Source organism: Lactuca serriola, chromosome 1, assembly GCF_051521515.1.
Source record: "Lactuca serriola cultivar US96UC23 chromosome 1, Lser_US96UC23_V15, whole genome shotgun sequence".
Lineage (NCBI taxonomy): Eukaryota > Viridiplantae > Streptophyta > Magnoliopsida > Asterales > Asteraceae > Lactuca > Lactuca serriola.
The window spans coordinates 64720780-64746305 of NC_136408.1; positions in this window are offsets into that span (position 1 = coordinate 64720780).

Sequence of the window (25526 nt, forward strand, 5' to 3'; positions counted from 1 at the left end):
CATCGGAGGTTACTCGTACTATTTTGGAATGTACCCCGGTGGTATGTGGTTTAGCTAAGGAAGGGATTTTTGAGCTCTAGGATGGTCATCTCGGGGCCTTTCGGGCCGAGGTTGTAGTAGGGCAGTTGGGCCTAAAGCTTGTTGATCTCTAGAATCATTCAGGAAGAAGGATCCTATAGTTAGTTCTTGTCATTTGGGATTGGAGGTGAGTTTGCACCATGTCCCCAGGATGGTCGGGGTAACTCAGGAGGAGGAGGTCAGGATTACTTAAGATGCTTTACGGGCATGTCATCTTCTGTTTTCTTCTAGGTTATTGTCGGAAATTTGTATTCGTTGGAATTTTGCTTGGGTTTGGGTAAGCAATATCTCAGGTTGAATTTTCTGCTATTGTCTGAGTTATATTATCAAGGATTGTTATGCCATTCTGCATGTCGAGAGTCTTCAATGAATCTGTAGAGGTTTGTATCTTGTTGAGCGAGTTTTAACGTGTTCAGTTGTTGATCCGGGTCTTTGTCGAGATCAATTTAGGGGTATTGCTTGAAGGATCTTTGGTCAGGGTTAGCGGGTTAGTTCTCTAATGTATTCAGAGTTCAGTGGTTTTATCATCTGTTCTGATATGATCGGTAGTTACCTATGGAAGAACTTTTGGGTTCAAGCACTACCATTGCTAAGAGAGGAGCGATAGCAGGAAGATGGTGGTGTCAGTTGCATGAGTTGTTTGGTTATGGGAAATGTCTGGGGAGTTTTATATCTGCATGGGTTGTAGACAGTTAGAATTCTATGATTCTTTGAGAATGGAAGTTTGGGTGAAGATTCATCAGTTTAGGGTAAGTGTTATGGGTTTTAGTCGCCAGCATAAGAACTCAAGGAATTGGTATTATATGTGGGAGGTGATTTGGATTATCAGATTGGTTAAGATTTCAAGAGTATTCTTTATTATTTCAGCAATTAGGCGATCATTGAGTTTGGATGGCAATAGAACGCTAGTATTGATTAGTGCAGGCAATAGGCGGTTCATGCTATATGAAGTTGATGGGCCGGGAATCCATCAGATTTAAGAGGTGAGGGAGTTTCGTCAAACCCAAGTGGGGGAGAATCGATTAGGATTTCCAAGAGTTAGGAAGGGTGTGGAACTAGGGCAAGTTTCACATCCTATGCAAAAGGAGAAACGACCCAAGTGGTTGTTTGGATTGAGGTTGTATAAGTGGGAGTTCAAGAAACTTCCAACTGTTGGCCGGCGTCTCCATTATTATGCATAATAGGCTTGGAGTTGAGTCCAGGTTGAGGGCTTCGGAGTTCGAAGTATGATCCGAACATCTAATTGGATGCAGGTTTCGGCTCAGGATGTGTGGGATTGTGATGGTTAGGGTGTGGTTAGGCCATGGGTGGTAACCATGGATAGTTATAAGTGTTGTAAGACTGCGATGGGATTGTAACATTCACCAGTTCGAGGTAAACTATCGTTGGAGGTGGTTATGAGTGTAAAAGGGGAATCAATTCGTGCCTTGGGCATGCCATTTAGGATTGTCAAGGAGTAATTCTCAGTTTTAGGTTGAGGACTATTTGAGTCCGAAGCGGAGTCGGGCATGTGTAGCTCTTGATGGGTGGGACTCGTGGGTGAGGCTGCTCTGTGGTATAGTTGGTTGAGACTTATGGGCGAGGCCCGTGTGATTATGGAAATATAGGTGGGACCTGGTAGAGACCGTTGGGTCAAGGTTTTGGATCTTGATTTGCAGGATTAAGTGGGTGGTCAGTGTGTAATACAGAGGAGTTTATAAGCTGGGTAGCCTTTTTATTTGGACTCTTGGGAACCTGGTGGTTGGACCAGGTGCGAGACCGGTAGTCTCAGCGATGGTTTGATAACCTTTATATCTCGATATAGTGAGGAGTTGTCGTGAATCAAAAGGTTTTAGGTGAAATGAAGGTGCAAATTCATGGATCTCGGGTTATGAGTTGAGTATCAGGTTGGTTTTTGGGTGAGATCTCAAGTTGGGTATCACGAGTGTTTATGTGCAGGATTTTCTTTTTAGTGGGATAAGAATTGGGATATCTATATGCCGAGGGCATCAAATGATAGATCAATCTTTTTTGATTGTGTCTTGGATTGGTTCTATTTGTGAAGGGCATCAAGATAAGTCCTGATATTATTATTGATTTGGAACTTGTGTCACACCCCAAAACCACGAACGGCGGAAACGTTCAGGGGTGGAGGACGTCATGTACAGTATCACAACAGTGTAATATAATAAACAAGCAACAACATCATCCATTGCATTATAAGTAAAGTTTTAATACATGTGTATTCTTTTATTGTAGTAAGACACCAAAAATATACAATCAAAATAAAAGACGAGACTTGTCTGCTCCGTCTTCTCAAAACCTGGCCTCCGTACCTGTCTACTGATGACCTGAGAATACAAGTTATTTTGAAAGCGAGTATCAGCTTTAAAGCTGGTGAATTCATAAGTATATAAGTGTCATTGCCTTGTTTGTGGAAATCTGATATGAAGGCCATGTAAATCGTTAAATGAAAGTGTTGAGGTAGGTATGAAATCCCTAGAAAAACCCTTATTTTCTATAAGTATGAAATGTAGTCTTCTACCAAAACCCGAATGTTCTGTACGTATGAAGTGTAGTCTTCTACCAAGACCCGAATGTTCTGTACAGTGGGATAGAGTCCTGTCTAGATATCCCAAGGTACAGTGGGATATGCAGGAAGTGTTACACAGAAGTACTAATAAATCGTACTCATAGTCCTAAGTACAAGCATCCAGGTAAACGAATACAGGATAATGCACCTATGTAAAAGTGTTCTTGTAGGGTATTCATGTATGTGTATCCATGTAACAAGTAAGTATATGTAAACATATTCATGTATCAGGAAAACATTTGTAAGTACTCATGTATCAGATAAGGTACTAGTATAGACTCATGAATGAACTGACTCTTGTGTGACTCCTTGTAATAGAAGTAATGTTTGATATCTTCACATTATCCCTATGATAATCTACTATAATATAACTAGTTGCTCATGTAAGTTTACCCACTCTTACTACTCAAGAGTATGGAAAACTAAATGAAAGATGCAAACTATAACATCAATACATATATAAGAATATAAGTGTATATGCATAGTTTAGTTCTAGAATGAAAAATGGTTTTGTAAGACATCTTATGGGTTTTGAACAATAATTAACAATGACTTGATGTCATTTGAATAAACATTTCAAAGATAAAACATTTGGTAACAATGTGCTTTTAAGATGTAAAACCATTTCATGCATCACATTTTGTAGCATGTGACATCTGTTAACTGACAAACACCGTTATAAAATACATATCAATGATTTAATAACATGTTTGTTTCTACTTGTATTCCCCCCCCCCCCATTAAAGCATTTAAAATCATTTAAAACATTGATTAGGGGTATGAACTCACCTGTAGTTGGTGATTGGAATGATCTGAATGGTATCGGATTGCTAGGTGTCAAGCGAGGACTTGTGCACACACTACGATCCTAATGAACATATAATCACACATATATGCACTCAATTAGACACCAAAGACTAATTGATAATGTTTAATACATTCTAGACATAGATAACACTTTATATAAGTGTTTTAAGCCGTAAGGACTTCATCTAAGCAATTGTGGGACAGGGTACTTGTGTTTAGGGTTTCCAAAGGACCCTATATGAGAGTTTACTCTCCTTAAACCATCACACATGGAGTTTACGGTTGTAAACTCTTGAGTTTACGGCCGTAAACTCCCAAACATGTGTGTTTGGTGTGTTTTGAAGTCCAAAATGCTTTCTAGAATTATTCTAACCTAGTGGCTATGTTCTTGGAAGGGTTTAAGGCCTAGAAGTACTCCAAATAGGAGTTTACGGCCTCAAGGACATTTCCCCTTGGAGTTTACGGCCGTAAACTCCCTTGGGGTGATTCCTTGGTTGCTTTCAAGCCTCTTGTACTAGTGGGATGTGTTCTAGACTTTTAATCCTAGCATGTGAAGGCATTAGGCACCACTTAGTGCCCTTTTTAGGAGTTTACGGCCCAAGAACCATGTCTTGGCTGTAAACTCACTTGTTTAAGTGATTTTGGTGTGGTTTGGTCCTTCCATTTAGTGGGTACATTTTCTTGTAAAGGTCTAGGCCCTTAGGTGTCATGAAAACACCCTTTGTGAACATTTACATGGAGTTTACGGCTTAGGAGAGTTCTGGTCCGTAAACTCACTTTCATTTGTGTCATTTGAAGTGTTTAAGACCTTAAGCTACTTGGGAGAATAACCTAGATGCAAGCCTTAAAGTCCTTAAGTCCTCAAATCACCATTTAGGGCTAGGAAATGGAGTTTACGGCCTAAGAGAGTTCTGGGCCGTAAACTCCCAATCTTGGGTGGTTTTGTGTGTGTTTTCTTGTCCCTAACATGCATACATAATGTTCTAAGGCCTTATCCTAGCACCAATGTCAGTTTTGGCTTCGTTTCGGGAGTTTACCGCCCAAGAACACCTTGGGGAGTAAACTCCTAAATCTCATGATTTAGCCATCTAAATCATGTTATAAGCATCTAATATGTATTCTAACACTACTAGAAAAAGTTACTCACAATCTGGGATAAAAACCCGAAGATCCGTCAGAGAGAACATGGCTTTTCTCTAGTTGGAATTGTGAATAATGAATTAATTTAATTCAGAAAACTATTTATAGTCCTGAAATATTTTGACAGAAAATATTTTTATTCCGGATGTTGGATTGTAACATTATGAAACTTGAAATGTTCAAATTTCACAATCCCAGGAGCATCCACTCTCCTGATATTTCCTGAAGTGTAAACCCTAATGTACACAAACTTGTTTGAAATTGTCTGAAAATCACTGAAATTGGACTGACTTCTATTGAATAGATATTGTTCGTACAGATGGAAATTTCGGGTTGTCACAACTTGTGTGTAGAGTACCTTGTTATTCGGAGGAGATGTTAGGTCACTTGCATTTTAGATTAGATAATCTCAAAGTAAATAATTTTACCATGTTGTGCAGCTCTTGTTTGAGTCTAACCGTTGCAAGGATGAGTCTCCTACTCGAAGGATTATCTGAGCCTTTTATTAAGTATAAGTGTTCTACTGCAATAATTGGTCTGTGATTCTGTTTTCTAGTGGGAACCTCAAGTTATCACAAGTTGAGTAGTCAACTGGCAGATAAGTGGAATGGATTTAACAATGGTTCGGTATGGGGGTCTTTCAGGGAGTCAGACCATCTCAAGACTTCATATTCCAGGTTGAGTAGACGTGGTTGCTTTGCTAGGGTTTATTTTCAGGTGGAGAAAGGATTCATTTATCTTCAGGTTGGAGAGCCCTATTAGGGTTGGGTTCGGTTGCCTTAGGAAGGTTGTGGTATGCTCGGGGTTGTGGCAGTGTAGCTCAGGTTATTGGGCGGGCCGGAGAAGGTATGGAATGATTTTGAGGATGAAATCTAATTTAAGTGGGGGAGAGTTGTAACGCCCTGTATAGAATAGTTTCCCATTTCGAGGTGGTAGTCATGGAATGGGTATTAGAACACGTAAGACCCTTGAAGAATTGAGAATTAGGCTCCTTTGGAGGTGGATGATGTAATTTGGATAATTCGGGTGTCCGGTTTGTGTTTTAGAGTAAAAGGGTATTTTGGTAATAGGTCAACTCGAGCTTGTATGGAAATTGGATGTATGTTCGAGATATTGTAAGGCGGGTATGGGTTGATTAAAGTGTACATCTTCTTGTCACCTCTTCATGGATATAAGGATCATCTAAATCGGATTTATAACGAAGAAGTTATGGCCTTTGGAGTGCTTAAGGGTTTAAGAGGAAACCCTAGTACGCGGGGCATACCTAGGGACTACGTGGGGCGTACTGATGAAAAGGGTGGTATGCGAGGCGTAATGTAGTGTACGCTTAGCGTACTGCAAGGGTTGGATTGGGGGTGCGAGACCTTATATGTTGGGCATACGAGGAGTATACAGGGTGTACGAGGGGTAAAGGAAAACCATAATTTTTGATGTTGTACCCTATATAAGCACATTAAGTCTTTAGGGCTGGCCTCTTTACCAGCCTCCAGGTCCCCAAAACCCTATAAATCGTTCCTTAGCCTCCGTTGTGGTGTTTTTGAGCTCATTATGTGCATCTTGGTGTTTTTGGGTCATTTTCAAGAAGATGGAATTTGGTGCAAGGTTGTGGATCTTGGAAGATCTTATGGATCTTGATTCTCTACTTTATTTCCAGCTTGTTTGAGGTAAAAAGCTATGAACTTGTTCATTGTTGGCTTAGATCTATTTTGTATGAGTTTTGGTTCCTCTTTGGCCCCAAGAATGAGATCTAGTTGATTGGCACCACTCCAGGAGCTATGAGTTGCCATTCTTGGTGTTTCTGAGGATCTAGATTCATAAAGTTACCTCCTTTAGGGTTTGGAATCCCCCATGTGTTAGATTGTGTCCATTTGGTGAAAGTATAATGTTATATCTTGAAGTTGGGTTCTTTTGGGGCATGCAAAGACACCAAGGTAGTGACTTTATGGTTCTAGACACTTGTTTGGGCTCGGATATATGGTTTGGACTTCTAGACTTAACCGTTAAGAGCTTAATGTTGATTTTGACTTAATGGATGAGTACGTTAGGCATACAAGTCTGTACGCGCAACGTACAAGACAAATAGCGTGTACGCTTAGCGTACAGCTGAGACGCCCCGCGTACTCAGTGCTTTGGGCTAGGAAAATTGGTTGGGATTTAATTTCAGGCCCATGTAAGGGTTTGGGCCCAATTTGGAAAATCAGGCCTTATTTAGTCCTTGGTTGATTTATTTGGCTTTTAGGCCTTTCAGATTATGAGTTTGGGCCTTAGTCTTGGACCAAACTAGGCTAGGGGTAAAATGGTATTTTTACCCCTAGTATGGATTTATGGCTATAAATCAGAAACCAATTCTTAATTAGGTGTTGCTTTGGTATTGATAGTTCAGGGATGTGTTAGCCAATAGCCAGAGATTTTCTGTATGTTTCGGCAGTGTGATGTGAGTCTCCTCACTGGGTTTAGTGGTTCGAAGGCACCAATGTCGGCCCATGGTTTTTATGTTAGGATGCTAGATGTCTACGTAACTCTTTCATGTGTTATGAGATAGTATATTTACCGGGAAAGGCCTAATGCTAGGCGGGGTCTGATGAGTATATTGTATGCTAGCTATTAGTACCTATTTTTATGCTTATCGGGCAAGGCCCGATGTCGGGCAGGGCTCAATGACCATATGGTATGCTATAGTCTTTGTGATTATTTCATGGGCTAGTAAGGTTATATTTTTATATGATTATATGGTTATATTTTTATGTGTGTATTGGGCGTGGGGCAATGTCAGGCGCGATCTGGTTATTGACAGATCTGTAATATGAGCGGGGCTCGATGCCGGGCGGAGCCTGAGGCCGAGTGGGACTCGAGACCGGGCAAGGCCCGATGGAGAGCGAGGGACCAGTATATGATTTATGTATGTGTGGTATGTGATATCTTAGGGAAACTCACTAAGCTTTGTGCTTAGGGTTTGCAGTTTATGTTTCAGGTGCACCGATATTCAAATGGAAGAGCTCGGGATGATTGCAGGGCACACGCCACGTGTTTCCACATTCTGTGATTTACTCTGATTTGATGGTGTTTTGATATGTAACGCCCCAATTCCCGAGTATCAATTTGTGGTTTTAATTTCTCATGATTTCAAGGTCTACTCGACGAGTTGGTTGCCTGACTCGCCGAGTAGCAGCGGGTTGGTCCACGTGTTTAAGTGACCTACTCGCCGAGTCCAAGAAGGGACTCGACGAGTTGGAGCTGGAGGGTGAAACCCTAATTTCCAGGGGTTTTGCACCCTATTTAAGGTACAATTAGCCTCCCTTATTCCCTTACATGCTCTAGAGAGTCCAGCAAACCCTATTTCGTGTGAGAGCTTCATTTGAGTGTGTTTTGTGCTTTGGAAGGTGGAACTTGTGAAGGGAGCTTCAAGGTCAAGTAGCTAGCAGCAAGGGACTCGTATGGATCTGAAAAATCTATCTCAGTTAGCTCCATTTTAGGTATCAATTCATGATCTTGGCCTCATTCCTTTCTAGATCTCTTTGGATGAAGTTTAGGGCTTTTTGGCTTGGTTATGAAGCTATTGTTGGGAATGAGCTAGATCTGAAGTTGCAACTTCAGATCTGAACCCTCCTTGGGATCTAGGTTCATAAAGTTTCTAGCCTTGTCATGTATGCAACCTTCCATTTGAGTTAGACCCCATTTAATGTGTGGATTTGGAATTATGAGTCATTAGAGCCTTTCATGCACGTAAAGTTTGCAACTTTACGTGATAAGCATGCCTTGGGAAGTTGGACTTGTAGTATGGAGCCTTGGCCTGGCTTAAAAAGCATCTGTATGGATGAAGGACCGAAGGGAATCGGCGAGTCAGTAGAGTGACTTGGCGAGTTTGATGAAGATTGCCTTGGGTTCGGTGTGTTAGACTAGTGACTCGGTGAGTCGGCTAGGGTTTTCCCCAAACTTTGGACATGTATGAACTAGGCGAGTTTCAAGGGAGACTCGACGAGTCGGCCAAGGAGTTTACGACCGCAAACCTTATGAGTTGGCGAGTTATGCTAGGAACTCGGCGAGTAGCTAAGGGTACTCGACGGGTTGAGGTCAACATGGACTATTGACCTTGACCGTTAACTTTGGCTTTGACCAAGGGTTGACCAATTTGACTTTTGGAGGATAATTGGTAAGCGGGTATTTATGAATTTGATCATTGATGGTTATAGGTGTTGGAGTTTAGGGTAGTGTTTTGGGAGCGTGATTTCGTGTTTCGGTCCACATTCCAAGGTGATTTATCCTCACTATACCCACGGGTCTAAGGCACCAAGGATGGCCCTTTGAATTGTTATTTGGTTATGTTATGCTAGTATGATCTGTTAGATCGATATCCTAGAGGATAGGATGATATTGTGTGATATGTGGTATGACCTATTAGTTCGGTATCCTAGAGGGTAGGATAATATTATAAGGTATGTGGTATGATCCGTTAGATCAGTTGTTGTCTATAGACTGTTATGTGATTATCTGTTATATGTGCACATGTTTGTTTAGTAGTAGAGGCTTATCTACTTTGTGCGAAAGCCAATAGGCCTGGGCATTCCAACCTATTGGTTATGGGTTGTGAGTATTCCATCCTGAGGATGACTGGACTCATAGTGTGTGGGCATTCCAACCTGTTGGTTGTGGGCATGGGGTATTCCATCCCGAGGATGATTGGACCCATAGTATGTTGGCATTCCAACCGGATGGCTGAGGGCCTGGGGTATTCCAACCCGATGGTTGACTGGACCCATAGAATGTTGTTTATGATTATGTGTGTATTATTGTGGGTCTGGGTATTTTGGGGGAACTCACTAAGCTTTCGGGATTACAGTTTTTTTTATTATTTCAGGTTCAGCAGATGGCTGCGGGAAGGTGAAGGCGTGACCGTACACTTCCTCGATTGATGCTTATGATTTCTAGGAACTCTGATGTTTAAATTATTTTGAAAACAAATAATAATAATTGAATGGTTCTAAATGATTTAAAAAGTTTTAAATTGGCTCGAATTTTATGGGTGTTACATGATAAATCTTGTTTCCCTTGGTTTTATGGAAATGTTATGTATTAACGATTTATTAATTTGAAAATGAAAATTTTTGTATCATTATTTATGGGACATTACATCCTTCTTCTCCAAGGTGCACCATGCATACACCAAAGCACTCAAAAACACCTTCTTTTAGCTCACAAGTCTCAAACTAGGGTTAGGGTTTCATGGGAGGGTATTGGAGAGGTGGATGCTGAGAATGGAATGGTTTTAGGGAAGTTAAGGAGCTTAAATAGGGCTCAAACGACGAAAATAAGGTTTGGGCACTGATCGTGTACACCCTACGTACTCCTGGTACGCTCAGCTTACTCAGGATGCCTTAGTACACCCATCGTACTCCCTTCTGTATGCCTAACGTACTTAGCTTAACCCAAAACCGTCAAAACTTCAAACAGTCATAACTTCTTCGCTTCAAAGGTATTGACGACCTCTACAACCCAATCTAATTACTTTTTACTTAAAACACATCGAACTAAAATCCATAATTCATAAAAGAAGTCTGAAACACTACTTTCCCATTTTACCCTTTGACTCCAAAGCACAAACCGAACTATTGGATCACATATCTACATCACCCACATCCAAGTATGCCTAAACCGCTCTTCCCCAAAGCCTAAACCCTTATGATACTTGATCTTTGGGTTACGGCCCCGAATTATGAAACGACCTGAAACAAGATGTTACACGTTGTGTCTTAATAGATTAACCACTTAATAGAGAAAAAGGATGTCAGCCGAGTACATTGGGCGTACCTAATGGTACGTTGCGCATACCTTGTTGAGACCTCGTAATTTGGCCAAGGGTGCACTACGTTGGGCGTACTCTGTCTAGGTTGACTCCGTTGACTTTTGACCTTTGACTATAATTTTGACCATGTTGGACTTAAGGGGATTTTGGGTACTTTGAGATATGAATTGAGTCTAGGTTCCGTTTACCCTTCAGGTGACCTGTAGAGTTAACATTTGTAGCAACATTCTTTCTGCTATCTTTTCGGACTATGGGGTGAGTTTTCTCACTATACTCGTGGGTCGAAGGCACCAATGCAGGCCCATTCGGTTCGGTATCGTTGTATATAGGTTTTTGCTATGTTGTAATGATCTGTTTGATCTGTATGATTATCTGTTTGTTGATTATATGTTCATCTATTGCATATGTTGACATAGTGCAGTTAGGTTGAGGCAATATTGCTATGTGTGGAAGCCAACAAACTTGGGAGCAAGACAGACATAAGTTTTGGGCCAAAAAGGCACGCTAGAATTATGTTGTGGGCTTGGGAGCAATCCAGACAATGAGCTGTGGGCCAGAAAGGCAAGCCATACTCATGTTGTGGGCTCAAGGGTAATCCAGCCCGATGGATGTGGGCCCAATATGCATGCTATTATATGTTTGTGTGGTGGTATTTTGGGGAATTCACTAAGATTTGGCTTATAGTTTAAGTTTTATGTTCAGGTACTTCAGATGATCGGGGAAACACAAAGGCATGATCATACACATTCCTCGGTGACATGTTTTGGAGATATTATGATACACTGATTTTGGAACATTTGTATTTGATCTTGGGTTCTTATGATTTGGGTTGATTGAAAACAATGATTACTAGTTAATTAAAAATGAATTTTTTTTTTTGGGATTTTTGGATGTTACAAGTTGGTATTAGAGCCCTAGCTTGAGAGAATTGGATGAGCATTCGTGTGAATCCAGACTCAAACTATGGATCTGCAAAAGTTTTCAAAATAAATTTTAAAAGAGTTTTCAAAATATTTTCAAGGATGGCCAAAAAGGATGAGATGTGTATGATCATCCGGAGCAAGAAAGTATACCCCAAGATACCAACACTGTTATTTGTTACGATGTTTATGATAGAACTGCATGCTAGTGGGAGGCTATGGATCTTCAGGAATTGCATGCTAGAATTGCCTGATGTAGGATGCTTGATAGCTTTGGAGAATTTCTTGTATGTTAGATGCAATTGATATCATTACTATAGTTTCTTAGTGTGTGTGTGTGTGTTATAGTTGTACATAACTAAGATTCTATAGTCTGAGAATGTTTGGTTTAGCCTTATTTCATGTTCCTTGTTTGGTTGTGGGCTTAGGGTAGAATCAAGTATTCGACTGTATATAGAATCTAGAGTTATGTATGATTAGCATACACGAGCGGTTGTAGGGTTTGTGGAAGTTTCATGATTGAGTATGTGAACAACCGGCCAGATGAGGAGTGATTAGCCACTCTCGAGAGAGTAAGTATAGGATGTATGCGTATCCTAGTTGTGGGTCTCTTTTGGATAGTTTGTGATGATCCATTGAGACAAATATAGGTAGGTGTGGAAGGTAGTATGGGCCCGTACTATTGAAATCACAGGACCTATATACATAGCAAGGAAGTAATAAACCCCGAGGGTTTAGTCTCTCCTGTGATGATTGTAATAGTATGATTTAGGGCATTTCTAATATATTTTGGTTTATTTTCCATATGGTGGTCACGAGAGGATCTGGCTCTGGAGCTGGTGCACCATGACATACATGAGTTGATCGCTACTGAGGTAGCTATTGTTGTCTGGGGTACCATCCCCAGTGTTTTTAGGTCTATCAAGACTGCTATGATTGAGCTGTTTGATGAGCGATACACCGTTGTAGCTATTGCAGGGGTTCACGGGAAGGGGGGATAACATTCCTGTATTAGGACTTCAGCAACATGAAGCCCTCAAAGTTTGGCGGGCTCAAGGACCCGATTGTGGCGATGAAGTGGTTGTCTGATGTGGAGGGCTATTTCTTCACATGTCCGTGCCCAGACGACCAGAAGGGAAAGTGCGCCCTGAACCTTCTTCGGTTAGGAGTGAAGGATTGGTGGAGGCTAGCAACTGGTACTTATTCTCCTGCAGAGAAGGCTGCAGTGACTTCGAATCAGTTCTTTAAGATGTTCTTCACTATGTATGTTCCCTTGGTGGAGAGAGAGAGAGAGAGAGAGAGAGAGGTTGGTTAAGGAGGATCTCTCTTTGAGGCAGACGACATAGACAGTGATGGAGATCACCAAGATGTTTACTGAGAGGGCTCTATTCTATCCTGAGTATGCTTCATCGGAGCAGGTTCAGATGTCACGATACTTGAGCATGCTCACGACGCAGATTTGGGAGTTTGTGTCTACCCAGTGATACAGTACCCTCGCTGAGCTTTAGGATGCCGCGAGGAGGCAAGAGATTGAGATAGATACCTAGACGATGGAGCAGCGTCAGGCTCCAGTTCAGTCCCAACCTGCAGCAAAGCGGTTCAAGCCTGTTGATTCACGATCAGGATGTCAGAAGGTGCGCACTTCTAGCAATGTCGGAAAGGTTCAGGAGGGTGTTTGGTTGTCTTCTTCAAGGTGCCACAAATGTGGTAGGGAGGGCCATATTGCTAGGGATTATCTTCACAGTACCAAGCACCAGGATTTGCTATCATTGTGCTCAGGTTCGCCATGTGAAGGCCAACTGCCCCTTGCTCGTAATGAGAACAGTGCAGACTCCAACACCGGTTGCTTTTAGGATCACAGATAGACACCAGGCAGGACGGAGCCCCTGAGGGCTCGAGGTCGTGCATTCCAGCTCACAATATAGGAGGCCAGGGCGGTGTCGTACGTCATTATTGTTATGTTTTCATTTATTACACTAATACAAAATGGGTCTAATGCAACCTTTTCATAAATGTTGCATTTGATTATAAAGAAAGTCTCGATGAACAAAAAGGTTGCACTAGAAGATTCAATGCAACTTTGTTTAAAAAAGCTACAAATTTTATTAAAATTTGCAACTTTGCTTTTAAAAGGTTGCAGATTTTATTGAAAATTGTAACTTGTTTTAAAAAAGTTACAAATTTTATTGAAAATTGCAACTTTTTAAAAGAAGTTGCAAATCTTATTAAAAATTGCAACTTTTATTACAAAAGTTACATTGTTAATTTTAGTTCACTCAATATTTTTTTAATTTCCCTCCAAATATATTAGAAATTTTTATTTTCATCTTTATGCTATCAAAATTTTTGTTTTTCAATAAAATTGTAATTGTGCACATTTTGTAACAACCGAGATTTTCATCCGTCGGTAGCATAAGTTTTCGTTATTTGAATATTTATTTTTTTGTAAATAGTTTCGGTTTTAAGGTTATAAATCAAAATAAATTAAATAAAAGTGATTTTAAATAATGTCTAAAGGAATTAATCAATATTTAAAAGAATATATTATTTAATAAAATGGTTTTTGTGGGAAAATAAAGTAAATCATTTAAAATAATAATGTCTAGGGGCCAATTAGTCTTTCTTGAGAGTATTGCATGAAATGTTTTTAGAAAAGGGGGTCTAATGTGTTGATATGTCTAATATAGGGGCTAAAACAGAAATAACGTTTATGAATTCAAGCGCCAGGAGAAACTCTCGATCTCTATTGCTCCTTTTTCATGGGTTACATACGCCTACTCTAGCCCTAAAAAAATGAACGCATCATTTTTTTGAGGGTTTCTGCTTATGCGTACGTTAGAGAGGGAGAGAGAATCGACTGGGTGAGGGTGAAGGGTGTCGGCTGTGGCGTTTTTTTTGGCGAGGGTGGCAATTTTGGCAACTCTTTGTTCGTCTAGGGTTTCGTCAAAGCCTCCAAAGGCAGCGATTTGGTGGTGTATTCATGTCATTCGATATTATTGGTAAGTTTTCCTAGCTTGTGTGGTGTTTTTCTTCTTTATTTGTTCAATTTCAGTCATCGGCGTCACCGGCAGCCATGGTTGCCGGATTCTGCCATCACACGACCACCTTGTTGTGTGGCTATGTTTATCCCTAGGGGTGTTGAACGAGTAATTTTTTCAGGTTTCGGGTAATTTGGGTCGGGTAATTCGGGTTTTTCATGTTAGAAAAATTACCCGTTACCCTACCCAAAGTAAATTCGGGTAATTCGGGTTTGGGTAATTCGGGTATCGGGTCGGGTTTGGGTAATTCGGGTATTACCCGAAATATATGATTTTTTTTTTGAATTTCACCTAAAAATAAATTTAATGAAATAAATACGTCGTGCTTTATTAGTCTTGTTTATATAAACAAACGAGACATAAACGAAGTTACTCAAGCTTTGAACATTGAGATTTTCTACTCAATAATACATGAGATATCAAGTATTTTTTAACGACTTAATATAATCTAATAAGATGTTAAAAAAACAAATACCTAAAGATCTTAATTTAAAAGTTTAAAATATTTAAGATAAATGTAGGCATAAGTTTTGCTATGTTCTAAAGTTTCGTCAAGATAATGAGTTTGTTAGTTGTAATAAAAACTATAATATAGAAAACAATTAAGTTTTAAAGAACGTGATGATATATAAAAATTACTTTTAATATTGTTAGTGTCGTATTGTCATAATAAATATATTTATGTTTTATAATAATGATATTAGTTTAAACGTGATCAAATATCTGCTATATAGTACAAGATTTATAAAAAAAAATGAATTTTTAAAATAATTTGAGTAATTCGGGTATACCCGAAACCCAAAAAATGTACCCTTTACCCGACCCGAAAAAAAAAATCAGGTAACCCGATTACCCGGAAAAATTTACCCGATATCCGATTTACCCGATACCCGAAAAAATCGGGCGGGTAATTCGGTTATCGGGTATTTTCGACAGGGCTATTTATCCCTATTCCAACAGCATGTGTGTTTTGTTATTGGGTTAATGAGGTTCGAATGCAAGAGTATACTTATACTATGAATTCATGTATTTTTTATTCGCATAGTTTTTATCTATATTAAACCATTCTTGAACCTCTTAATTAATTGCTTAATTCATGACTCAATAGCCCTATTAAGACATTTTTGTCTTGGTTAAATTTCATTCCATATGTCTTAATGTGTAGCCTATTGAGCTCTCAAATGGTAGAAGAAGATATGTGTGTTGGATTAATGAGTGAGTAAAAACATCGTATTTACAACCTTGATGTGTCATCTTTTTGGACTTTTCATTAAGTACTCAAAATATGTCTTAATAATACCTTTATTCAAGACTAATTGTGTGCAAAATGGAATAACTTTGAGTCATTTGAATCACATGTTAAAAAACTCTAGTAATAAATAGCTAAAACACAAGAAATAACAGTGTACTTATACGATTATTTTTAAATACCTAGAAAAGCAAAGTAGACCAACTTATGCTCATTATAGTATCATACTCCTTGTACGATAAAAAAGTACACGACTACAATTTTAGTGCACTGCTAAAATATAAAATTAATTGGTGTATTAGGTCAGTTGAGTTATATATATTGATGTATATGTAGAAACGTTTTTCACCGGTAAAGGAAATACGCAAGTCTCTAAAAAATATGCATATGGCTGGTCTAAAAATTTTTGCTAGAATTTGTGACGAGATGGTAATGTTTTCATTTTGCTTGGGAATTGTGTTTTTATTTTCCTACGGTTTTATACTTTCTTGTTGATGTCTATGTTACCATAAGAATTGAAAAATGAAGATCCAAACAAAGAATTCCCCATTCTAAGTCAAATGTCTAAAGTTACATATAAAATGACATATGGGTTGTACATGTTGATACATATGATGACACGACAAAGGAAATTCTAAGTTTGAATTTTAGTTTCATAATATGTTTCTCTTTTTGATAGTAAACTACCTTTTTGACATTAAATTGCAGTTTTTTATATGTTAAAATGTAGTTTTTTAGACATTAAAATGTAGGTTTTTAGATGTCAAAATGCAATTTTTTAGATGATAAAATACAAAGTTTTGTTTATTTATTTATTCATTTTTTTATTTTTTACATTAAAAACAACCTTTTGATAGCAAATTTTTGGACATCAAGTGGTTGTCTTTTACACAATAAAAAAATTCTACATTGAAATGCAATTTTTTTACAATATAAACAACTTTTTAATGGTATATTTTTTTAGTAATATTATCCTATTAATTAATTTTTGAATAATCTTGTAGGAACAAATGAAGATCTACAAACCTCTAGAAGATGGAAGTGGTGTTGTAGATCCTTATATGATTGTGATGAATAAAGCTCATGATGGATACCATCGACCTTATGGTAGAGACGTTGCTAATAGATTGATAAAAAAGTGGGTGGTGGTGATGCATCATACATGATTCCGGCGGGACTTATGGAATAATTCAAAGCAAATGGCATTGAAAGAAATGCAAAAAGAGATTCAAGAGGACCATGACAAAAACAGGCCGAATTAGAAGTTATGCGAATAAATATTAAAAAACAACAGAAAAACCTTGAACCTATGACGTAGAAGTTTGTGGAACAACCTCCAGAATGTCGATAGTTGCTAAAATGATTTATCATCTATATTTAGTAGACATCTAGGATGTTTTTAATACCTTTTTTTTGTGATTATAGTTGACAACTTTGTTTTGTATTTGATTTATGGTTGTTATTTTGAATTTAGACATGTCAAATGAGACAATCGTTATTATTTTGAATTCAGACATGTCAAATTAGACCATAAATTTGTATAAGATATTTTTCTTGTTATTGTTATGGTGAAGTTTTAGTAGTATTGAGTATTTGTAGCAATATAGTAAACATATGTAGCGTCTACATGACTAGGAAAAAAGTTGTCACATTGATGTTAAAAAAGTCACAAAAATAAAGTTGCATTTGATTGTAAACATGGTTACATTCTATGCAATTAAGTACGTAACAGAGGTTGAGAGAAAGGTTGCTATTGTTTACTAGAAACATAATAAAGGTTGCAAGTGATTATAGAAAAAGTTGCATTTTCATAACTAAAATAGTTAAAAAGAGTTGCATCTAAGTGTAAAAAAGTTGCATATGAACATAAAAAAGTTACACTAAAAAAAGTTGCATAAAAAAAAAGATTTGCAACTATTTCAGAAAGGGTTACACTTTTTATGAAAAAAGTTGCTTTAGATCTAATGCAACTTTACCTAATGCAACCTTTGGTAAAAGGTTGCTTTAGGCATTATGCAACTTTGTAAAGGCCTAATGCAACTTTTTAGCGGGGTTACATTAGCTTCATTTTGTTGTAGTGTTATTTTGTCTGATTATTTTACGGTATGCTTATGTTTATGATTCTTCTTGGTACCTTCTTAGTGAATTCCTTGCCTGCTCTTCTACTTTTTGACTCGAGTGCGAGTCGGTCCTTTGTGTCTCAGTCCTTCTGTAGGAGTTTTGATATGTCCTTTGGAGAGTTAGAGTGTGCGTTATGAGTTTCCATCACCAACGAGCATGGGGTTTTTGCATCAGGCATTTTTATGGGTTGCGTTTTAGAGATTTTCGAGGTGTCTTACCCGATTGATCTGATCCCTATTCTCATGGGGGATGTATACATGATAAACATATAACCCCAAGTGACTGTGAGGTTCAACGAGTGATAGTTCGAACCCCAAGTGAGGGAGCACTCATTATTTATGGAGAGGGTACCAGGGTTGGATCAGCTTTTTGTTCAGCTGCCAGGGTTCGTTAGTATTTGTAGCATGGGTGTATAGGTTACCTCGCATATGTGGTTAACACTTGGGTTGGGAAGGAGGTTTCAATTTCGGATGTGCCCGAATTCAGGGAGTTGCCAGACATGTTTCCGGAGGAGTTACCAGGTGTGCCTCTTGAGAGGCAGTTTGAGTTCAGGGTTGATTTGGTTCCCCGTTGTGGCCCCGGTTGCTAAGGCTTCATATAGGTTAGCACCACCAAAGATGCATGAGTTGTCCTCTCAGCTTCAAGAGCTGTTGGGCAAGCATTTTATTAGACTGAGCAGTTCGCCTTGGGGAGCACCGATCTTGTTTGTGAAGAAGAAGGATGAGTCTCACCACATGTGTATTGATTATCGGGAGTTGAACAAGTTAACAGTGAAGAACCATTACCCACTTCCACGGATTAATGATCTTTTCGATCAGCTGTAGTGTGCATCTTTGTTCTCTAAGAGTGTTTTGAGGTCAGGGTATCATCAAATGAGAGTTAGAGGGGATGATATGGAGAAGACAGTGTTTCAGACTCGTTATGGTCATTACAAGTTTGTGGTTGTAACACTCCAAAAATCACAAAATTTAAAATGTTCAAAATCAACTATTCATCATCATTTTTTATAAAAATAGTCTTTCAAAAGTATTGTTTCAATTTCGATTTTTCCCCAAGATCTAGTGACGTAAACAGAAACTGTGTACAATCACGCATTTGCCTTCCCATGATCCTCTGAAGTACCTAAAACCATAAACTAAAAACTGTAAGCCAAATCTTAGTGAGTTCCCCCAAAGTACCAACACACGAATACATATAACAACATATACAGGGTCCGCAAGGAATACCCCTACAAGGTCCTCAGCATAAGTCTGGATTACCCATGAGCCCATAATATGAGTCTGGCATGCCATTCGGGCCCTCAACTAATATATGGATTTCTCCTAAGCCCTCAGTATGAGTCTGGTATGTGAATCAGTCCCTCCGCTCATATTTGGAATGATCCCGGGTTTGTTGGCTACCGTACGAAGCAGCATAACCTCAACCTAACACAATATGTCAACATATGTAATAGATAAACATAAACACAGAACCAGAAAATACATATAATCATGCAGATTCTACTAATCAACCACAAACTAGAATAATACTATCCTAACCAGGATAAACAATCTAGTGGGGCTGCATTGGTGCCTCCGACCTATGGGTACAGTGAGGAAAACTCACCTCACAGTTTGAATGTAGTCTAAATAAATCCCTGCTCTGATAACCGACTTGACCCAACTCCTAAATATCAGAACATTTACAATTAACTTAATAACATTTTTCCCAAAATACCCTTGGTAAAAAATGGTCAAAATCAACAAGTCAACTAAGTCAACCCAGTCGAGTAAACTCAAGGCTCGTATGCGGAGCGTACTCGTAGTCCAAGATGTCGGGGCCAAATCTACATATACGTAACATACCATTTGGTACGCCTAGTGTACGGAATAGTTAACCTTATTAACCTATTAAGTGCTTATTACTTTGACTTATTACATCCAAATGCAGATCCAAGGCTAAATTATCATTGAGAGTCATAAAGTTTCCAACTCTATGACTTTGCATGCCTACGAAGTGCTTAATAACAACCAATCTAACTTCTTAACACCTAAAGACCATTCTAGAGCATGCATGGTGAAGAACTAAGCATCAAGACCTCGTTTTTATGACTCAAGACCCCTCATTAGGTCTGAAAGGACGACTTATTTGGTTAAGAGCATGTCATGCTCAAGAATCACCATATTTGAGACCAAAAATGCCCTAAAAGAAGAAATAGCTAGATCTACAAAATAAGATGATCAATCTAGAAGCTTTTTACCTCCTGGAGGTTGCGAGCAAGTGGAGAATCCTAGATCCAAGCTTCTCCTAAGCTCCAAAGTCATTCTACAAACTTCTTCTTCTTCATGAACACCACCAAAGCACACAAATGAGCTCAAAATGAACTCTTCTCACTTAGTGTTTCCTAGAAGGACGATTTTCAAGTGGAGGTTTTTTAGGATGAAGGTCTTGGGGTCATAAGTTTGCTTAAATAGGGCCCAAAATGTCACACCCCCGAACCAGACGACGGAAACGTCTGAGGGCTCGCGTGACTTAAATTGAGTATCATCACAATGAATATACATGAATAATAAAATAAACATCACCATGCATCAATATATTACAATTGAAATTGTTCACATCAAGTACATTTTTTTTAACATTACAAATCCATAACATAAATTGTTTTAACAGTTTTCAAAAGCAAAACACACTAATATACTTGGTACTACTCCTCAGCTTACCTGTTACCTGAGAATACAAGTTATTTTGAAAACGGTCAACATATGGAATGTTGGTGAGTTCATAAGAGGTTTGATATGAAAATGTTTTGTGTAGTTTGAACGAAAACAACCCATAAAATCCGATATTTTTTGAAAGACCATTGTTTATAAAAAGTGTGAAGATCCGTATATATATGCATGATGATTTCAAAACGTGTATAATTGAAAAACTTTGTATTAAAAGTACAAGTGAAAAATGTTGAATTTCCCCGAAAAACCCGATGTTTTCCGAAAATAAAAATATCATATAACGGTTCGAATTGTTATCCCATCACGTGAATGATTTTGACTTACCTTGATTACTTGATTTATATTGGATTTATTTATGTGAGTCGTTATAACCATGCATGATAATGACTAGTTCGTCTGTCTTGGCACTCTGGTGAACGCCGGAATTGATTTTAAGATTTTATCACCCTAGACTGGCCAAGTCTAACTGTAGCGAACAACTGAGGTGTGGGGGAGTCACCCCCGTATAGATCTATACACAAACTCTCGTTCTCCCTCCAGGAGACTTTGATTATAACTACAGACTACGACCGACACATGTTGGTGCCACCTGTTATTACTCACTAAATACAATTGACTTTGATTATTATTGATTATCGACCTGTATTTGTTTACTTGGACCTTACTGGTAGTACTAATGGGCCACTAAGGCCCAATAGCGCTTAAAAGCCATTGAGGGTCCCTTAAATATGAAATTGGGTCGTAGAAGGCCCAATAACATTTATTATTATTCATTGGGCCCAAAATCATGTTAATGGGTCACAAAGGCCCAACAAGCATGATTGGACTTTCAAGCCCAAAGTTTGGATTGTTTACTTGTTTTTAGGAATTGTATAATTGTTGGAAGGTTTGATTGGACAATTGTTATTTTGGATTGGCACGAGACCGCTCGGTTGTTATTAACGATTCTTGGAATTATACATATATTCATCTTCAAGAGTTGTAGTTTGTATTTTTTTGACTCAAACATCTTGATAGTAAAAGGATTGATTCAAAATGTTGGTTTGGCCCATTTCAGCCCTTCTTTAATAAAGATGACAATTTTAGTCCCTTTTATAAAAAAAGACATTTTAAGTCCTTAAATCATTTTCTTGACACATTTGACCTATAGACTTACTCAATTGATATTTTTAGCCCCAAAATTTATTCTTTGACAGTTTCAGCCCATCCAAAAAAGTATTTTTCAGTCAAAGCCCAAACTTTTGCAACTTTTACAATTTTGGCCCAAAATCCAAAAACTTTACATTTTTGGTCCTTTTTAGTAAAGAAACGCATTTTAACCCTTGAAATAATTTTGTTTACCTTTTTATCCCCTATTTTGAGAAATTTTTCATTTTGGCCCTTTGAAAATAAGATTTTTCGCAACTTTGGGCTTAATGGGCCAAAAAGCCCAAAAATTGGCCCATTGAGCTATTATTTTCATTTCAAGTCCTTTGAAGATCATAATTTTCACAAAAACATTTATTTTAACTGTTTTGACTTTTTTGACCCTCAAGAAAACCGTGAATGGCAACTTTTCACCCAACTTTTGTTTATTTGACAATTTAAGCCCCAAAATTTGTTTTATGTTACAATATATCTATTCTAAATCTTAGAGGGTATTTTTCTTGACTTGTTTAGTGTGTTATACCTTAGATCATGTTTTTTTTCCTTCTTATGTCATAGATCTCGAGATTTCTTCTCTTTTTGTTGCATATTTACCACATAAACACTTACAATCACACATACATGCATAAAATCATACATAGCACACACATACACATAGATCTACACATTTTACTTGTATTCTCCCCCATAAAACTTGTAAAAACCGAAAAATAGGGGTATGAACTCACCTTTGCTTGTTGTTTTTGATTTAGAAGGAAGAAATGATGAAAATTTGGTCCTAGCAAGCCTCTTAGAAGATCTCAAACTTAGAGGTTTCTAAGATGGTGATCATGAGTTTAAATGAGTTAAGAAGAGATTTTTGATAAAACAAATAATCTAGACCATGGATCCAAGCATGAACTTACCTAAGATGATGATTTTTGTGGAATAACCTCCTTGGAATGCTTTTAATTCTCGAAAATTTTGATGAAGAATAAGGAGTGTTTCATTGAGAGTGTTTGAGTGAAATATGTGTGTGTGTGTGTGTCTTTCCCTTTGTGGTTCTCGGCCGAAGAAGAAAAAGAGAGAGAAGAAGAGAGAGATAAGTGAAGTGATGGTGTGCATGGAAGTATGTGATAGTGCATGGAAGACCAAAATATAATAAGGAGGTGGCAAGTGGAAAGTAAACTCTCCCCCCCCCCCTCATTTGTGTTGCTGGGCTGAGAAGAGGAGAAGAAGAAAAGAAATTGGGCCTTTTTGTGCTTAAGTCCATTTTATGGCCCAATTAGGTGATTTTTGGCCCAATTGGTCTTGGGAGAGGGTTCACGGCCCAAAATAAATCAAGGAATGATTTTTATGACCCATTAGGGCTAATTAGGTTAGTTATGGCCTAATAAGGTCCATTAGGGCATTGTATTTCATTCTAGGTCCATTATGGCCGAAAATGTTAAAATAAATGAAAGTGGGTCTAACTAGAGCCCATATAAGAGTTCTAAGCCCAAAATAATCAAATTGGAAACATATTGGCCCGTTAGGCCTAATAGGGAAGTCCTAGTCCAAAATGGACTTAAACCGGGATTTCTAGGGTTTCTAATTCTTTGTTGACTATTTACAGTGCTTGTATAAAGTGTTTGATGGAAGTTTTGTTATTATTGAATAAGCATCATACATGCTTTCACATTTTTGGTTCACAATTGTTATCATTGTTGTTGTTACATGGTATAGAATTCCTAGTTGTGACACAAACCCTTGCACGTATGCCCTGCATAAGCGGTGTACACCCTACGTACTAAACTATTTGTGTGTACGCCTTCCGTACAAAGTGTACGCCCAACATACTAAGTCTCGACCCAAATTTACCAAAATGCCACTATGAGCCATTTTACACTCTTTCTCATGAACAGGGACCCAAATAAAATATTTCTTCATACATAAGGTTAAAATCGAAATTACCTCAACATTGGGATGTTACAATGGTGATGTCGTTTGGGCTCACCAATGCGCATGCAACATTTATTGATTTGATGAATCAAGTATACAGGTCGATGCTCAATCGATCATTCATTTTTTTATTGATGATATCCTGGTTTATTCCAAGACTAGGGAGCAGCACGAGGAGCACCTTCGAGAGCTTATGGGAGTTTTGAGGCGGGAAAGGTTGTATGCCAGGTTCTAGAAGTGTGAGTTTTGGTTATGGGAGGTCCAGTTCTTGGGACACCTTGTTAACCAGAACAATATTTTGGTCAACCCGACCAAGATTGAGGCTGTTATGTAGTGGGAGGTCCCGAAGTCTCCCTCAAAGATAAGGAGTTTTCTGGGTTTAGCAGACTATTATCGGAGATTTATTTAGGATTTGTACAAGTTTGTTGTACCCCTCACTCACAAAACGAGGAAGGGCATGGATTTTCGATGGGGGCCTAAGCATCAGGCTACCTTTGAGACACTGAAACTGAAGTTATGTGATGCCCCAATGTTGACCCTCCCTGATGGTGTTCAGGATTTCATTGTATATTGTGACATTTCTATCACCGGTTTGGGGCAGTACTTATGCAGCGAGGGAGGGTTATTACATATGATTCTAGGCAGCTGAAGTCGCATGAGGTTCGATATCCGACGCATGATTTGGTGCCGGGGCGGTGGTGTTTACCATCAAAATTTTACGGCCTTATGTATATGGGGTCCAGTGTACCATTTACACTGACCACAAGAGTTTGAGGTATGTCATGGATCAGCAGAATCTGAATATGAGACAGCGTAGATGGATTGACGTGGTCAAGGATTATGACTGCGAGATTATTTATCACCCGGGGAAAGAGAATGTGGTCGCTAATACCTTGAGCCGCAAGTTAGCTAGTTCTTCAGTTGGGAGCTTATGTATGAGGATTTCCATTGATTCGCCACTTATAGATTTGATTAGGGAGGCTCCGGCCAAGGGTGTAAAAGAAGGACCATTGAAAGCAGGAGGGAATCAAGGGTAAGTTTGACAGGTTTTCTTCCGATGTCCGTGGGTTATTAAACCAGTGTGGTCGGGTTTGGTTACCATATTTTGATGGGATCAAGCAGACTATGTTGGACGAGGCACATAAGTCTAGATTTTCGATACACTCTGGATCCACCAATATGCATCGGGATTTGAGACTTAGTTATTGGTGGCCATGTATGAAGAGGGAGATAGCCTGGTATGTTGAGAGGTGCTTGACATGTTGGATGGTCAAGGCCGAGCACAAGTGGTTGCATAGCAAGCTTCAACCATTAGAGGTTCCCATGTGGAAATAGGAACATATCACCATGGATTTCATCACCAAGTTACCTCGGACGGCTAAAGGATTTGATGCGATATGGGTTATATTGCACCATCTGATCAAGAGTGCCCACTTTTTAGCTATATGAGAGAGCTCCTTGGTCAAGAAATTGGTTGATGTTTATGTATGTGAGGTCATCGCCCAACATGGTGTTCTGGTTTCTTTTGTATCAGATCGAGATTTTCGGTTAACTACTCGATTTTGGAATAGGTTCCACGAGGAATTGGGTATGAGGTTGCATTTTAGCACTGCTTATCATCCGCAGACTGACCGCCAGAGCGAGAGGACTATCCAAACGCTCGAGGATATGTTGAGAGCCTATGTTATAGATTTTGGTGGGAGTTGGGATTCCTACCTTCCCCTAGCTAATTTTTCTTATAGCAACAACTACCACTGCAGTATCGGTGCACCACCGTTTGGGCTTCTGTATGAGAGGAAGTTTTGTTCCCCCGTCTTTTGGGGAGAGGTCAGTTATATGGTCATGGGAAGGAACGAGGTAGTTCTACAAATGATAGAGCTTATTCAGTAGATCAGGCAGATAATACAGACAACCCATAGTCGGCAGAAGTGTTATTCTGACAGAAGATAATCTGAGCTGGAGTTCCAGGCCGGCAATATGGTCTTACTGAAGGTAGTACCCTGGAAGGGTGTAATACGCTTTAG